The sequence below is a fragment of the Oncorhynchus masou genome, chromosome 2 (assembly GCF_036934945.1).
Source record: "Oncorhynchus masou masou isolate Uvic2021 chromosome 2, UVic_Omas_1.1, whole genome shotgun sequence".
Classification (NCBI taxonomy): Eukaryota; Metazoa; Chordata; class Actinopteri; order Salmoniformes; family Salmonidae; genus Oncorhynchus; species Oncorhynchus masou.
Window position 1 is genome coordinate 8,770,061 of NC_088213.1, and position 18,917 is coordinate 8,788,977.

Here is an 18,917-nt window from a genome sequence, read left to right on the forward strand (position 1 = left end):
TTAGTGCCCAGCTGAGGAGAGTAGAGCTCTGCATCTATTGACCCCTAACCCCCGACCTTTACCGTCATCAGTCCTCCCACCAGGTCGTTAGTATGAGGGTCTTCCTCCTTAGTGCCCAGCTGAGGAGAGTAGAGCTCTGCATCTATTGACCCCTAACCCCGACCTTTACCGTCATCAGTCCTCCCACCAGGTCGTTAGTATGGAGGGTCTTCCTCCTTAGTGCCCAGCTGAGGAGAGTAGAGCTCTGCATCTATTGACCCCTAACCCCCGACCTTTACCGTCATCAGTCCTCCCACCAGGTCGTTAGTATGAGGGTCTTCCTCCTTAGTGCCCAGCTGAGGAGAGTAGAGCTCTGCATCTATTGACCCCTAACCCCCGACCTTTACCGTCATCAGTCCTCCCACCAGGTCGTTAGTATGAGGGTCTTCCTCCTTAGTGCCCAGCTGAGGAGAGTAGAGCTCTGCATCTATTGACCCCTAACCCCGACCTTTACCGTCATCAGTCCTCCCACCAGGTCGTTAGTATGAGGGTCTTCCTCCTTAGTGCCCAGCTGAGAGTAGAGCTCTGCATCTATTGACCCCTAACCCCCGACCTTTACCGTCATCAGTCCTCCCACCAGGTCGTTAGTATGAGGGTCTTCCTCCTTGGTGCCCAGCTGAGGAGAGTAGAGCTCTGCATCTATTGACCCCTAACCCCCGACCTTACCGTCATCAGTCCTCCCACCAGGTCGTTAGTATGAGGGTCTTCCTCCTTAGTGCCCAGCTGAGGAGAGTAGAGCTCTGCATCTATTGACCCCTAACCCCGACCTTTACTTCATCAGTCCTCCCACCAGGTCGTTAGTATGAGGGTCTTCCTCCTTAGTGCCCAGCTGAGGAGAGTAGAGCTCTGCATCTATTGACCCCTAACCCCCCACGACCTTTACCGGGTCATCAGTCCTCCCACCAGGTCGTTAGTATGAGGGTCTTCCTCCTTAGTGCCCAGCTGAGGAGAGTAGAGCTCTGTGGTCCTCAGGATCTCCAGGACCCGGTCCAGGGCCTCTGCTACGGGCATTGGACTAGACTCCTGGCTGCGTTGATGATGTTGATCACCTGGAGGGTGAATGGTAACACAGATATCATGGTCAGAGAGAAGAAAGATATCATGGTTAGATAGAGAGAAAGATATCATGGTTAGATAGAGAGAAAGATATCATGGTTAGATAGAGAGAAAGATATCATGGTTAGATAGAGAGAAAGATATCATGGTTAGATAGAGAGAAAGATATCATGGTTAGATAGAGAAAGATATCATGGTTAGATAGAGAGAAAGATATCATGGTTAGATGAGAGAAAGATATCATGGTTAGATAGAGAGAAAGATATCATGGTTAGATAGGAGAGAAAGATATCATGGTTAGATAGAGAGAAAGATATCATGGTTAGATAGAGAGAGAAAGATATCCTGGTTAGATAGAGAGAAAGATATCCTGGTTAGAGAGAGAGAAGAAAGATATCATGGTTAGAGAGAAGGTATCATGGTTAGATAGAGAGAAAGATATCATGGTTAGATAGAGAGAAAGATATCATGGTGAGATAGAGAAAGATATCATGGTTAGAGGAGAAGAGATATCCTGGTTAGACCCCTAACCCCCGATATCCTGGTTAGAAGAACCTATCATGGTTAGATAGAGAGAAAGATTCCATGGTTAGATGAGAGAAGATATCATGAGATAGAGAGAAAGATATCATGGTTAGAGAGAGAGAAAGATATCATCCTTAGATAGAGAGAAAGATATCCTGGTTAGATAGAGAGAAAGATATCCTGGTTAGAGAGAGAGAAAGTTGATATGATGGTTGATCAGAGAGAAAGATATCATGGTTGAGAGAGAAAGGTAAATAGAGATATCATGGTTAGATAGAGAGAAAGATATCATGGTTAGATAGAGAGAAAGATATCCTGGTTAGAGAAGAAAGATATCATTAGAGAGAGAAAGATATGTTTGAGAGAAAGATATGGTTTGAGAGAGAGAAGAAAGATATCATGGTTAGAGAGAGAGAAAGATATGGTTTGATGAGAAAGATTAGATAGAGAGAAAGATATCATGGTTAGATAGAGGAAGATATCATGGTTAGATAGAGAAAGAAAGATATCATGGTTAGATAGGAGAGAAAGATATCATGGTTAGATAGAAGAAAGATATGGTTAGAGAGAGAAAGATATCATGGTTAGAGAGAGAAAGATATCATGGTTTGAGAGAGAGAAAGATATCATGGTTAGATGAGAAATATATCATGGTTAGATAGAGAGAAGAAATATATCATGGTTAGAGAGAGAGTAAGAAATATATCATGGTTAGAGAGAGAGAAAGATATCATGGTTAGAGAGAGAGAAAGATATATCATGGTTAGATAGAGAGAGAAAGATATCATGGTTAGATAGAGAGAAAGATATCCTGGTTAGATAGAGAGAAAGATATCATGGTTAGATAGAAAGAAAGAAAGATATCATGTTAGATAGAGAGAAAGATATCATGGTTAGATGAGAAAAGATATCATGGTTAGAGAGAGAGAAAGATATCATGGTTAGATGAGAGAGAAAGATATCATGGTTTGAGATGAGAAGAAAGATATCATGGTTAGATAGAGAAAGATATCATGGTTAGATAGAGAGAAAGATATCATGGTTAGATAGAGAGAAAAGATATCATGGTTAGATAGAGAGAAAGATATCATGGTTAGATAGAGAGAAAGAAAGATATCATGGTTAGATGTGGAGAGAAAGATATCATGGTTAGATAGAGAGAAAGATATCATGGTTAGATAGAGAGAAAGATATCATGGTTAGATAGAGAGAAAGATATCATGGTTAGATAGAGAGAAAGATATCATGGTTAGAGAGAGAAAGATATCATGGTTAGATAGAGAGAAAGATATCATGGTTAGATGAGAGAAAATATATCATGGTTAGATAGAGAGAAGATATCATGGTTAGATAGAGAGATAAAGATATCATGGTTAGATAGAGAGAAAGATATCATGGTTAGATAGAGAGAAAGATATCATGGTTAGATAGAGAGAAAGATATCATGGTTAGATAGAGAGAAAAGATATCATGGTTAGATAGAGAAAGAAAGATATCATGGTTAGATAGAGATAAAGATATCATGGTTAGATAGAGAGAAAAAGATATCATTGGTTGGAGATAGAGATAAATATATCATGGTTAGATAGAGAGAGAGAAAGATATCATGGTTAGATAGAGAGAAAGATATCATGGTTAGATAGAGAGAAAGATATCATGGTTAGATAGAGAGAAAGATATCATGGTTAGATAGAGAGAAAGATATCATGGTTAGATAGAGAGAGAGAAAGATATCATGGCAACACAATAAAATATCCTGAATGATAAAGTAGGTTAGATAGGTTGAGAAAGATATCATACAGATAGGGGATGGAAAGATATCATGGTTAGATGCAGAGAAAGATACATGTTTTAGATAGAGAGAGACATGAGGAGAGAGAAAGATATCATGGGATAATGAGAGAAAGTATCCTGGTTAGAGAGAGAGAGACCCTGAACACAATAAAACCTGAATGACATAAAGAGCAGAGGACAGACAGAAACATTTATTACAACTTGTTCTCAGACAGACAGAGGACAGACGGACGGACGGACGAGACGGGTGAGACGGACAGACAGACAAAACAGACAGACAGACAGACAGACAGACAGACAGACAGACAGACAGACAGAGGACCGGAACGGACGGAATACGGACGGACGGACGGACGGGACGGACGGACGGACGGACGGACGGACGGACGGGTGGCGGTGGACGGACGGACAGACAGACAGACAGACAGACAGACAGACAGACAGACAGACAGACAGACAGACAGACAGACAGACAGACAGACAGACAGGTGAGAGGACAGAGGGACAGACGGACAGACGGACAGAGGACAGACGGACAGACAGACAGACAGACAGGCAGGCAGACAGAGAGACAGACAGACAGAGGACAGACAGACAGACAGACAGGCAGGCAGACAGGCAGGCAGAGAGACAGACAGACAGACAGACAGACAGACAGAGGAGACAGGGGGACAGACAGAGGGACAGACGGGCAGACAGACGGACAGACGGACAGACAGACAGACAGACAGACAGACAGACAGACAGGCAGGCAGGCAGGCAGACAGACAGACAGACAGACAGACAGACAGACAGACAGACAGACAGACAGACAGACAGACGGACAGGGGACAGACAGAGGGACAGACAGGCAGACAGACAGACAGACGGACAGACAGACAGACAGACAGACAGACAGACAGACAGACATATCAACACACACATCAGCAGCTCCTCCATTGCTTTATTCTAGGAGGGAACAGCTACATGGATTGACTAGTGTCATGTGACAGAATCTTGGGGACACGGAGTGGTCATGTGACAGAACCTTGGGGACTCGGAGTGGCCATGTGACAGAACCTTGAGGCCTAGGAGTGGTCATGTGACAGAACCTTGAGGACTAGGAGTGGTCATGTGACAGAACCTTGAGGACTAGGAGTGGTGATGTGACAGAACCTTGAGGACTAGGAGTGGTCATGTGACAGAACCTTGAGGACTAGGAGTGGTCATGTGACAGAACCTTGAGGACTAGGAGTGGTCATGTGACAGAACCTTGAGGACTAGAAGTGGTCATGTGACAGAACCTTGAGGACTAGGAGTGGTCATGTGACAGAACCTTGAGGACTAGGAGTGGTCATGTGACAGAACCTTGAGGACGGAGTGGTCATGTGACAGAACTACCACAGATATCCTATATGACTATATGACTGTATGCCTGTGTAGTAAATGACAGAGTTGTGTAAGTCATTGTATGAAACATAGGCACCTTGGTGATTGGAGCTTCGATGGTCATGGAGTGGATTCTGGCCATGGAGGAGTGTCTTCTCTGGGAACTGCCTGGAAACATGAGGACAAACTCAACCACCAACTGATACGTTCAGCAGCCAATAACACAGGACTGTTTTACTAGTGACGGGGAGAAACGTGGAGAGGAAGATGGGGAGAGGAAGATGAGGAAGACGTGGAGAGAGGGCGAGGGAGAGGAGAGCGAGGAGAGGCGTGGAGAGGAAGATGAGAGAGGAGACGGAGAGACATGGAGAGGAAGTCGAGGAGAAAGCGGAGAGGAAGATGAGGAGAGGAAGGCGAGGAGAGACGTGGAGAGGAAGACGAGGAGAAACGTGGAGAGGAAGATGAGGAGAGGAAGGCAGAAGGAGGCGAGGAGACGAGGAGAGGAAGACGAGGAGAGGAAGAACGACCCCGTAGACGCACGACATGGCTTGTTCCTCACTAGTCAACATGTCATGATCAGTATCCATCTCCAGATGTGTCAATAAACAAGTAGGTAATAGTGATCATGTTCATTTGTAACTCTGTTCTCTAGAATAGTTCCACAGTCTCTCTCTCTGTCCCAGGCCTCCCTCCCCCTCCCTCCCCCTCTCCTCCTCCTCCCTCCCTCCTCCTCTCACCCCCTCCATCCCTCCTCTCCTCTCTCCGCCTTCCCTCCCTCCCTCCTCTCCTCCCTCCAAAGATGCGTCCCACCATCCCTCCCTCCATGAAATTATTTGTCTAGTTCCACCCTCTCCTGTCCCTCCTCCTCCCTCCTCCTCCTCCCTCCCCTCCCCCTCCCTCCCTCTCCTCCCTCTCCCTCCCTCCATCCCTCCCTCCTTTCCTCTCACCTTCCCTCCCTCCCTCCCTCCCTTCCCCTCTCACCACTTCCCTCCCTCCCTCCTCTCTTCTCCCCCCATCCCCCTCCCTCCCTCCTCTCCACCCATCCCCTCCCTCCCTCCTCTCCTCTCACCATCCCCTCCCACCCCTCCCTCCCTCCCCTCCCTCCTCCCCTCCTCCTCCCTTCTCCTCCTCACCATTCCTCCCTCTCCCTCCCTCCTCTCTCTTCACTATTCCTCCCTCGTCCTCCTTCTTCCTCTCCTCTCACTCATCCCTCCCTCCCTCCCTTCACCATCCCTCCTTCCTCCCTCCTCCTCCATCCCCTCCCTCTCCATCCCTCCTCCTCTCCTCTCACCTCCCTCCCTCCCTCCCTCCCTCTCCTCCCTCACCATCCCTCCCTCCCTCCCCTCCTCTCACCATCCATCCCTCCCACCCTCCCTCCGTCCCTCTCCTCTCACCATCCCTCCCTCCCTCCCTCCTCTCCTCTCACCATCCCTCCCTCCCTCCCCCTCCTCTCACCATCCCTCCCCTCTCACCATCCCTCCCTCCCTCCTCTCCTCTCACCATCCCTCCCTCCCTCCCCTCCTCTCACCATCCCTCCCTCCCTCCCTCCCTCCCTCCATCCCTCCCTCCCTCCCTCCCTCCTCTCACCATCGCTCCCTCCCACCATCTCCCTCCCTCCCTCCCTCTCCTCTCACCATCGCTCCCTCCCACCATCCCTCCCCCTCCTCCCTCCCTCCCTCCCTCCCTCCCCTCTCACCATCGCTCCCTCGAGACGTAGTCGATCTGACGTCCAACGAGCCTTTCCTCCGGTCCTTATGCTTACTGGACTGGATGTCTAGGGAGGGGAGAAACACACACACACACGCACACACACACATGCACACACACACACACGTTTGTTATGCTATCCTTGTGGAGACCAAACAATTGATTCCCATTCAAAATCCTACTTTCCCTAAACCCCTTAACCTAACTCCTAACCCTAAACCCAATCCCTGATTTAAACCCTAAACCTAACCCCTTAACCTAACTCCTAACCCTAAACCCAATCCCTAATTTAAACCCTAAACCTAACCCCTTAACCTAACTCCTAACCCTAAACCCAATCCCTAATTTAAACCCTAAACCTAACCCCTTAACCTAACTCCTAACCCTAAACCCAATCCCTAATTTAAACCCTAAACCTAACCCCTTAACCTAACTCCTAACCCTAAACCCAATCCCTGATTTAAACCCTAAACCTAACCCCTTAACCTAACTCCTAACCCTAAGCCCAATCCCTAATTTAAACCCTAAACCTAACCCCTTAACCTAACTCCTAACCCTAAACCCAATCCCTAATTTAAACCTTAAACCTAACCACTAAGCCTAAAAATAGCATTTTTCTTGGTGGGGACTGGAAACATGTCCCAGTTGTCCGAATTGTCCTGGTTTTACTTCCTTGTGAAGACTTCTGACCCCCACAAGGGAAGTCAACCCAAAACACAGAGGTCAACCTTCTAGTTACATGAGTGGTTGTCATGGGAGAGGAACACATCTTGACCCACAGGTTAACCTTCTAGTTACATGAGTGGTTGTCATGGGAGAGGAACACATCTTGACACACAGGTCAACCTTCTAGTTACATGAGTGGTTGTCATGGGAGAGGAACACATCTGACACACAGGTCAACCAGCCAACTGGCAGGACAATAACACATACCCTACTGCCTCTGTTATACTACAAGGTTAGAGGTTTCTCCTTACCACTGATCTGGGATCAGGGTAGAGGTTTCCCCTTACCACTGATCTGGGATCAGGGTAGAGGTTTCCCCTTATCACTGATCTGGGATCAGGTTAGAGGTTTCCCCTTATCACTGATCTGGGATCAGGTTAGAGGTTTCCCTTATCACTGATCTGGGATCAGGTTAGGGGTAGAGGTTTCCCCTTACCACTGATCTGGGATCAGGTTTCCCCTTACCACTGATCTGGGATCAGGTTAGGGGTAGAGGTTTCCCCTTATCACTGATCTGGGATCAGGTTAGGGGTAGAGGTTTCCCCTTATCACTGATCTGGGATCAGGTTAGGGGTAGAGGTTTCCCCTTACCACTGATCTGGGATCAGGTTTCCCTTACCACTGATCTGGGATCAGGTTAGGGGTAGAGGTTTCCCCTTACCACTGATCTGGGATCAGGTTTCCCTTACCACTGATCTGGGATCAGGTTAGGGGTAGAGGTTTTCCCTTACCACTGATCTGGGATCAGGTTAGGGATAGAGGTTTCCACTTATTCCAATCTTAACCTTAACCATTATGGGGATGAACAAACAGCTGACCCTGTGTCAGTGGTAATTTCTTCTCCCACGCTTTTTCAAGGATAACATCAGTAACTGGTAGACACCGTCTAAACATGCATTAGATAATACTCCATTACTCTTCCTTAACTTTAGCTTGTATGCATTGTAGTAAAACATGAGAGAGAGAGAGAGGCAGGGAGACAGAGAGAGAGAGAGAGACAGAGAGAGAGACAGAGAGAGACAGAGAGAGAGAGAGGCAGGGAGACAGAGAGAGAGAGAGGCAGAGAGACAGAGAGAGAGAGAGAGAGAGAGAGAGAGAGAGAGAGAGAGAGAGTGGCAGGGAGTGTAGAGAGAGAAAGAGTGGCAGGGAGTGTAGAGAGAGAGAGGCAGGGAGTGTAGAGAGAGAGAGGCAGGGAGTGTAGAGAGAGAGAGTGGCAGGGAGTGTAGAGAGAGAGAGAGGCAGGGAGTGTAGAGAGAGAGAGGCAGGAGTGTAGAGAGAGAGAGAGAGAGAGAGAGAGAGAGAGAAGGGTGAGAGAGCGAGAGAGAGAAAGGGAGAGAGAGACAGAGAGAGAGAGAGAGAGAGAGAGAGAGAGAGAGAGAGAGAGAGAGAGACAGAGAGAGAGAGAGAGAGAGAGAGAGAGAGAGAGAGAGAGAGAGAGAGAGAGAGAGAGAGAGAGAGAGAGAGAGAGAGAGAGAGAGAGAGAGAGAGAGGCAGGGAGTGTAGAGAGAGAAAGAGTGGCAGGGAGTGGAGAGAGAGAGAGAAAGAGAGAGAGAGAGAGAGAAAGAGAGAGAGAGAGAGAGAGAGTAAGTACCTGTCTGAGACTCTGCCTGCACCCGTTCACTGGATGTCTAGAGGGGAGAGTAAAGGGACAGACAGAGAGACAGACAGAGGGACAGACAGAGAGACAGACAGAGGGACAGACAGAGGGACAGACAGAGGGACAGACAGAGGGACAGACAGAGGGACAGACAGACAGAGAGACAGACAGAGGGACAGACAGAGGGACAGACAGAGGGACAGACAGACAGAGGGACAGACAGAGGGACAGACAGAGAGAGAGACAGAGAGACAGACAGAGGTTTGCCCTTTTCTCAGCATTGGTCTGGAAATCTTGCTGCTCTGATGGCACACTGTATAGATTCACCCCAGTAGATATGGGGAATTTTTCAGTTTGTTTTTCGCGAATTCTTTGTGGATGTAATCTGAAATATGTCTCTCTAATATGGTCATACATTGGGCAGGAGGTTAGGAAGTTGACTCCAGTTTCCACCTCATTTTGTGGGCAGTGAGCACATAGCCTGTCTTCTCTTGAGAGCCATGTCTACCTATGACCTTTCTCAATAACAAGACTATGCTCACTTTTCTACCAGTTTGACTAACACATTGTCAACAAATATGTGAAATAGACAAATAAATAGTGTGTAAACATAAATAAGATAAATTTAGAATAATGTTTTTTTGCAGCTTTATTATTCTATTTATTTATTTTCTAAAATATTTTACAACCATCTTATGTAATTATTTAATTTATTTTCCACGTAAATTCACACAGAGGGCCAAAAGATATTACAGACACCTGTGATAATCTGAAGTGCCACTGAATCCTTGAAATCCTGGTAGTTTACTGGTAAACTCCGGTAATATACCTCTCTTTGCAGCCTAATGCATGATCCTCAGAGATTGAACGATGACAGACTGGGACCAGACTGAGTACCACATTGATGGACAGACAGAGAGACATTGATGTTACTGCCAGACCAACTGAGACAGACAGAGAGACAGACCAACTGAGACAGACAGAAACAGAAGGCTGTAGTCTATACAGAGGGACAGACAGAGGGACAGACAGAGAGACAGACAGAGAGACAATAACCACACCTTTAGAGAGACCAAAGGGACAGAGAGACAGAGGGACACCCCTGGTGCGGTGTCTGACAGAGAGACAGACTGTTCCCTCTGTCTGCCTGTGACAGTCTCTGAGGGACAGACAGAGGGACAGTGTCTCATCAGAGGGACAGACAGACAGAGGGACAGAGGGGACAGAGAGACAGAGATGACAGAGGGACAGACAGAGGTATGACAGAGAACAGAACATAATCAGGTGACAACAAATAACTCTTTATCCTTCCCTATGATCTGTTGATGTTCAGCAATCAGCCTCTTACCTTATTCTGATCATGTAAGTGGGGAGAGGAGAGGGGAGAGAGAGGACGGGAGAGAGTGTCTGATTTTACTGTTGAACAAAAGATCAGGGGGGACATTATGGAATACAGAGCTGATGATAGATTAACAAAATATATTGTGCCAAGAAAATCTTTAGAATATTTTTGTCTTCTCTGGGAGGAACCATTTGACCACCAACAAATCATTTCCTAGAGGGGAACAAATACTGTCAGAGGCATTGGAGACACAAGGGGGAACAGCCTCAGCCTCCACTGTATGAGATACATAAAAAAACGTGAATCAGGCATCATTAGAGATCCACTGTATTTTATTGAGACATACAGACGGAACATGATAACACACTGATCATTTTATTGAGACATATGACGCTGTCTCTCTGTCTGTCCACTGTATTTTATTGAGACTGTGTCGGTAGCCATGTCTCTACAGCCCTCACCCTCCACTGTATTTTATTGAGACATATGACGTGTGGAACTGTGCCTCACTCTCCACTGTATTTTATTGAGATATATGACTCTAACTGTGTCTGTGTCTCCACTGTGTTTCTATTGAGTCCGTACCGTGTCTGTGAACTGTGTCTGTGGCTCCACTGTATTTTATTGAGTCATATGACGTGAACTGTACTCACCCTCCTAACTGTATTTTATTGAGACATAACTGTGTCTGGACTGTACCTTTTCTGACCCTCCACTGTATTTTATTGAAAATCCCATATGACGTGAACATGTTCCCCCACCCTCCACTGTATTTTCCATCTGAGACTGTTTGACGTGAACAGCCATCAAACCATTATTTTATTGAGACTAATGAAACTAATGAAAACCCACCTGAATGTATTTTATTGAGACATTGGTGATCAGCTATGGCCCTCCACTGATTTTATTGAGACATATGACGTGAACAGTACTTCACTTTCCCTGTCCGATCACAGGTGAGATCTTCTGGACATTTTGTTGGACAGGACCCTCCACTGATGGGGAGACATAGGAGGTGAACAGCCCTCACCCTCCACTGTAGGAGAGAGAGGGGGAGGGGAGGGGAGCAGGGAGTAGGAGGAGGAGATGGGGAGGAGGGGGCGATGGGGGAGGGGAGGAGAGCATGAGAGAGGGAGAGGGGCAAGAGGGTTCTTCTAGGGAGGGAGGAGGGGAGGAAGGGAAGAGAGATAGGGAGAGAGAGATAGGGAGGAGGAGAGATAGGGAGGAGGGAGGAGAGATAGGGAGGAGGAGAGGGATGAGAGGAGGAGAGGGATGGGGAGGGGAGGAGATAGGGAGGGAGGGAGAGAGATAGGGAGGGAGGAGAGATAGGGAGGGAGGGAGAGATAGGGAGGGAGGGAGAGAGAGAGATAGGGAGGGAGGGAGAGAGATAGGGAGGGAGGAGAGATAGGGAGGGAGGAGAGAGGAGAGGGAGGGAGGGGAGGGAGAGATAGGGAGGAAGGAGAGGAGAGGAGAGGAAGATAACAAATTAATAATGAGGGAGGATATAGTTGACAATTCACCTCTCAGATATAATAATATCATTTAGACATGTGTACAGAGCCTGTAGAAAGAACATTCTACTTTTGTAATTGACATTTTTAATCACTCCAACATTATTACAGAACTTTGGTCATTTATACTTGAATAACTTTAATTTATTAGTGTATAATATATCTCTTAATATCTGTGTCTATATTGTCCATGACTTATCAATAGCTGATTGACCAAAAGGCAAAAAGACCTCCTGCAAGAGGAAAACATAAATACAATATAATGGACAAAACACACATCACAACAGAATCAACACAACACGACATTATTTTAAAGACAACAACGTAGCAAACTCACATCACAACTAGTGAGTATTCAACAATTCAATAACAATTCAAGGGCTTTATTGGCATGGGTAACATGTAACAACAACATGGTAGATCATACACAACATGGTGAAATAAACAATAACAATTAACATGGTAGCAATCACACATACAGACAACAACAATGGCAGCAATACAGCATGACAAATGTCAATTATATACATATATATACAGGCAAAACATGTACAAATGGTAAAGGACACTGACATAAAAATAAATAAGCATCGATATGGGTTGTATTTACAATGGTGCGTGTTCTTTTCACTGGTAACCTTTCTCGTGGCAACAGGCCTCAAATCTTGCTGCTCTGATGGCACACTGTGGAATTTCACCCAGTAGATATGGGAGTTTTTCAAAATTGGATTTGTTTTCGGAATTCTTTGTGGATCTGTGCAACACAACATAACAACTAATATGGTCATACATTGGGCAGGAGCAACACAAGTGCAGCTCAGTTTCCACCTCATTTTGTGGGCAGTGAGCACATAGCCTGTCTTCTTGAGAGCACATGTCATGCCTACGGCGGCCTTTCTCACAAGGCTATAACAACAACATACCACCACCATTTGACCAGCAACATTGTCAACAAATACATGTTGAAATAGACAAATAACAAAAGTGTGTAAACATAAATAAAGGATAATTTAGAATAATGTTTTTACAGCTTTGTCCTTCTATTTATTTTAAAAATATTTTACAACAATCTTATGTAATTATTTAATTTATTTTCCACGTGATAAATTCACACAGAGGGCCAAAGATAATTACAGCACACACATAATCTGAAGTGCAACATGAATCACAACATCCTGGTAGTTTACATGGTAAACTTTCCAGTAATAACCCAACATGGTTGCAACACAATGTAATCCTCAGGGGAATTGAACCGACCACATTGATGTTACTGCCGCGAACCAACTGAACAGACCACATTGATGTTACTGAAGGGCCCCGCAACCAACTGAACCGACCAAGCATCTATGTTATGTGTCCCGCTCTCACCAACTGAACCGACCTAGATTGATGCTTGGTGAGACACGCTCAGATAGATGAACTTGAACCGACTCACATAAATGAAATGCTGTAGTCTATAATATGTCTTAATGAAGAAGCTCGATCCATGAGATCTGATCACCTCAAATACATGAGATGCTGGGGGTCAAATCCTGAGATGCTTGGTGAGACACAGCTCAGATAGATGAGATGCTTGGTGAGACATACTTTACGGGGCAGGAGAGAACTCAAAATGGCGTCTCAGTCAGGATGCTTGGTGAGACACAGCTCAAATACATGAGATGCTTGGTGAGACACAGCTCAGATAGATGGATGCAGACAAGCTCAAATGCAGTGCTTGGTGACTGTTCCTCTGTCTGCCTGTGAGACACAACTCAGATAGATGAGATCTTGTACTCACACCACAAACCCAGCCAGCTCACATAGATGTCTCATCTCACTGCATGAAAATGAGATGCTTGGTGACACGAGCTGAGGTCAACACACAGCTCAGATAGAGCTGTTATAAGGCTGTGTTTCCTTGATGAACAGAGTGATGGACACTCACGTTGACCTATGTATTGTCAGTCAGTTCATGGTTTAGCAAGGAGGATCAGGTTTATTCTTTTCACTTTAGGCACTTCTGTTATTCCCTTCCCTATTAGTTCACCGACATAAAAATGGTATCCCATGAATCTGACTCTGGGGAAGTAGATAGGGTTGATCTGATACTCGATAGAGGGGAGATCTGACGGGGGGAAGGGGGAGAGAAGGGGAGGGAGAAGTAGATAAAGGGGATCTGACTCTGAGGGGGAGATCTGACGACTCTGGGGAAGTAGATAAAGGGGAGAAATCGATAAAGGGGGGAGGGGAAGTAGATAAAGGAGTTGATCTGACTCTGGAAGTAGATAAAGGGAGAGAGGGGGAAGAGGAGTTGATCTGTGACTCTGGGGAAGTAGATAAAGAGGTTGATCTGACTCTGGGAAATCGATAAAGGGTTGATCTGAGAAATCGATAAAGGAGTTGATCTGACTCTGGGGAGAGATAAAGGGTTGATCTGACGGGGGGAGTCGATAAAGGAGTTGATCTGAGGGGGAAATCGATAAGAGACAGGGAGAGGGGGAGTAGATAAAGGGTTGGACAACTCTAGGGGGAAAGGGATCTGACGGGGAGTAGGGGGGATCTGAGTGGGAGAGACGGGGGGGGAGACGGGGAGAGGTTGATCCTGGAGGGAGAGATAAAGGGGATCTGACTCTGGGGGATAAAGGGAGACGGGGGAGAGAGAGGGGAAGGAGATCTGACTCTAGGAAATCGATAAAGGGGATCTGAGAGGAAGGACAAGGTTGAGACTCTAGGGGAAGAAAGAGAGATACATAAAAACTCTGAGAATCAGATCATTAGAGATTGATCACACTCTGACAGACGATAACAGACATTGATAACTGGCGATCACATGATAAAACATAAAGCTGTTGATCTGTCTGTAGCTGTGTCTCTGTCTGTAGCTGTGTCGGTAGCCATGTCTCTAGCTGTGGTAAAGGTGCCTGTTGCTGTGTCCGGAAGTAGATAAAGTGGCTGTGTCTCTAACTGTGTCTGTGGCTGTGTTGATCTCTAACTGGGTCTGTGGCTAAAGTGCCTGTGTCTCTAACTGCCTGTGTCTGTAGCTGTGTTGATCTAACTGGGTCGATAAAGCCGTGTTGATAGCTGTGTCTGTGGCTGTGCCTGTTGATCTGACTCTGTGTAGATAAAGCCGTGATCTGACTAACTGGGGAAGTAGATAGGGACCTCTAATTGTGTCTGTAGCTGTGTTCCCGATAAGGAGTTGATCTTTCTGACTCTGCAAATCGAAAAATCCTAATCTGACGCCCTCTGGGGAAGTAGATTAAGTGCTTCCATCTGTAGACTCTGGGGAAGTAGATAAAGGACAAACCATGATCTGACTCTAATGAAAACCCACCTCGAATGACTTGATCCTCATTGGTGAAGTCTCTATGGCCTCCTGGATCTGCTCCAATGCTGTGAAGATAGCATTAAGGAGTTGATCTGACTCAGGGAGAGGAGAGGGAGAGGAGGGAGATGGGGGAAAGGAGGGAGAGCAGGGATGGAGAGGGGGAGGAGGGAGATGGGGGAGGAGGGAGGGAGAGCTGGAGAGGGGGAAGTAGATAGGAGTTGAGGGACTCTGGGAGGGAGGGAAAGCATTGAGAGAGGAGAGGGCAAGAGGATCTGAGGGAGGGATAGGGAGGGAGAGACTCTGGAGGAAGTAGATAAAGGAGGAGGGAGGGAGAGATTGATAGGGAGGGAGGGAGGGAGAGATCTGGGAGGGAGGGAGAGAGATTTGAAGAGATAAAAGGGAGGGAGAGAGAGATCTAGGGAGGAGGGAAAGAGAGATCTAGGGGAGGGAGAGAGATAAGGGAGGGAGAGATCTGGGAGGGAGGGAGAGAGAGATCTGGGGAAGTAGGGAGGGAGGGAGAGATAAAGGAGTTGATCTGACTCTGGGGAAGTAGGGAGGAAGGTTGATCTGAGATAGGGAGGAGGGAGAGAAAGAGGTTGATCTGGGAGGGAGGTAGATAAAGGAGTTGATCTGAAATGCACCTCTGAATGTAGAACAGGAGCTGATCATTTAGACATGTGTACAGTACATAAAGGTTAGAAAGAACATTCTACTCTCTCTCATTTTTAATCACTCCAAGGAGTTATTACAGGATTTTGGGCCAGCATTGAGTGGATTTATTTATTTTTATTTAACTGACATTTCACTAGGCAAGTCAGCTAAGAACAAATACTTATTTACAATGACGGCCAACCAAAAGGCAAAAGACTGACTCCTGCAGGGACGAGGTCCTAAAGGATAAATACAATGATAAATATAGGACTCTGGGAACACAACACGATAAAGAGGATCCTAAAGACTCTGGGGAACGTAGAAGAGAGCAAATCATCACAACACAGAATAGATAAAGGAGTTGATCTGACGACTCTGGGGAACACAACATAACAACAACATTTGATCTGACGCTCTGGGGTAGCAGACAACATGGTAGCAACACAACATGACAACAACATCTGACACAACATGGCAGCAACACAACATGATAAAGGTAGTTGATAACAACAACATGGCAGCAACACAACATGGCAGCAACACAACATGGCAGCAACACAACATGGCAACAACATGGTAGCAACACAAATGGTAGCAACACAACATGGCAACAACATGGTAGCAGCACAACATGGTAGCAACACAACATGGCAACAACATGGTAGCAACACAACATAACAACAACATGGCAGCAACATAAATGGCAGCAACACAACATGGTAGCAACACAACATAACAACAACATGGTAGCAACACAACATGGTAGCAGCACAACATGGTAGCAACACAACATAACAACAACATGGCAGCTGCTAAGGTTGATCATGGCAACAACATGGGGAAGTAGCAACACAGCATGAAACAACACAACATGGCAACATGGTAGCAACTTAACATGTTAGCAACTGGGAACATCGATAACGGATGGTATAACACAACATAACAACAACATGGCAGCAACACAACATGGCAGCAACACAACATGGTAGCAGCACAACATGGCAGCAACACAACATGGCAACAACATGGTAGCAACACAACATAGAAAAGTTGGTAGCAACATAACATAACAACAACATGGTTGATCTAATACTCATGGTAGCACCACAACATGGTAAAAATTACTGGGGAAGACAACAGCACAAAGGGGGAGAAGAGAGACAACAACACATCACACAAAAGCATCTATGGGTATGTGTCTTGATCTATGAGCTGGTTATACATTGGACACTAGATGATCTGACTCACAGCTCAGATAGATGAGATGACTCTGGGACAGCTAGATAAAGGAGATGCTTGGTGAGACACAGTCGATCAAATACTTGAGATGCTTGGTGAGACACGATAAAGGATTTGATGAGACTCTGGGAAGTAGATAAAGCTTGATCTGACTCTGGTGAGACACAGCTTGATCTGACTCTGGGACAGTCGATAAAGGAGATGATCTGGAGACTCTGGGAAATCGATAAAGATGTTGATCTGGCCGAGATCTGGGAAGTAGATAAAGCTCAAATACATGAGATGCTGGGGAAGTAGATAAAGGGTTGATCAAATCATGACTCTGGGAGACACAGTAGATAGATGAGATCTTGGTCTGAGACACAGCCCAAATAAATGAGATCTGACTTGGTGAGACACAGCTAGATAAAGGATGAGATGACTTTGGTGAGACACAACTCAGATAGATGAGATGCTTGGTGAGACACAGCTCACATAGATGAGATACTTTCAGAGACACAGACTCTGGAAGTAGATGAGATGCTTAGTGAGACAACTCAGATAAAGAGTTGATGCTCTGGTGAGACACAGATAAAGATGAGATGCTGACTGGGACAGCTCGATAGATGATCTGATACTTTCATATTATGTGAATGGTCTCACTGTGTTTCCTGAAGAACTGAGGCTGAAACTAACTGTTCACCATGACCTCATGTAAGTCTGTCAAAAGGAGATGATCCCCAGCCCTTAGCTGGTAAACGATAGTAAACGGATTTTATGACGACTCTTTAGACTTCCAGTCATTGTTAACGCTAGTTAGCAACTTCCGCCAAACTGTTTGCAGGACAGTAAAAATGGTATCCGCGATCTGACCTGATCTCTGGGGAAGTAGATAAAGGAGTTGATCTGACTGGGGAAGTAGATAAAAGGAGTTGATCTGACGACTCTAGGGAAGATAAAGGAGTTGATCTGACTCTCTGGGGAAGTCGATAAAGGAGTTGATCTGACCTCTGGAAGTAGATAAAGGAGTTGATCTGACTCTGGGGAAGTCGATAAGGAGTTGATCTGACGACTCTGGGGAAGTAGATAAAGGGATCTGACTGGGGAAGTAGATAAAGGAGCTTGATCTGACTCTGACTCTGGGGAAGTGACGAAAAGGAGTTGATCTGACGACTCTGGGGAAGTAGATAAAGGAGTTGATCTGACTCTGGGGAAGTAGATAAAGGAGTTGATCTGACTCTGGGGAAGTAGATAAAGGAGTTGATCTGACTCTCTGGGGAAGTAGATAAAGGAGTTGGGATCTGACTCTGGGAAGTCGACAAAGGAGTTGATCTGACTCTGGGGAAGTGATAAAGGAGTTGATCTGACGACTGTGAAGTAGATAAAGGGAGTTGGATCTGACTCTGGGGAAGTCGATAAAGGAGTTGATCTGACGACTCTGGGGAAGTCGATAAAGGAGTTGATCTGACAACTGGGGAAGTAGATAAAAGGAGTTGATCTGACTCTGGGGAAGTCGATAAAGGAGTTGATCTGACTGGGGAAGTCGATAAAGGAGTTGATCTCTGACTCTGGGAAGTCAATAAAGGAGTTGATCTGACGACTTGGGGAAGTAGATAAAGGAGTTGATCTGACTCTGGGGAAGTAAATAAAGGAGTTAAATATTCACCTCAGTTTGAACTGTGCCCTTACTTCTGGGGAAGTCGATGTTGATCTGACTGTGGTGGAAGTGATAAAGGAGTTGATTGTGTGTGTGATTGTGTGTGATGTGAGTTTGATTGTGTGTGTGTTGATTATGGCGCTCTGAAGTAGATGTGTGAGTGTGATTGTGTGTGTGATTGTGTGTTTGGGGAAGTCGATAAAGGAGTTGGATTTGACGACTCTGTGACTGGAGTTGATCTGACTTCTGTATGTGATTGTGTGACTGTGTGTGTGATGTGATTGTGTGTCTGTGTGTGACTGTATGTGATTGTGTGTGTGTGTGTGTGTGTGTCTCACCTCAGTTTGAACTGTGCCAGAACTTCTCACGCTCCATGTAGATAAAGGAGTCATCTCTAACAGATCGTGTCTGTGGCT

General features: G+C 45.9%; 1 pseudogene; it reads right to left on the reverse strand.

The window, feature by feature from the left end:
* Positions 1-18,917, reverse strand: part of LOC135552440 (high affinity cAMP-specific and IBMX-insensitive 3',5'-cyclic phosphodiesterase 8A-like) — a 90,962-nt pseudogene that overhangs the window by 28,856 nt on the left and 43,189 nt on the right.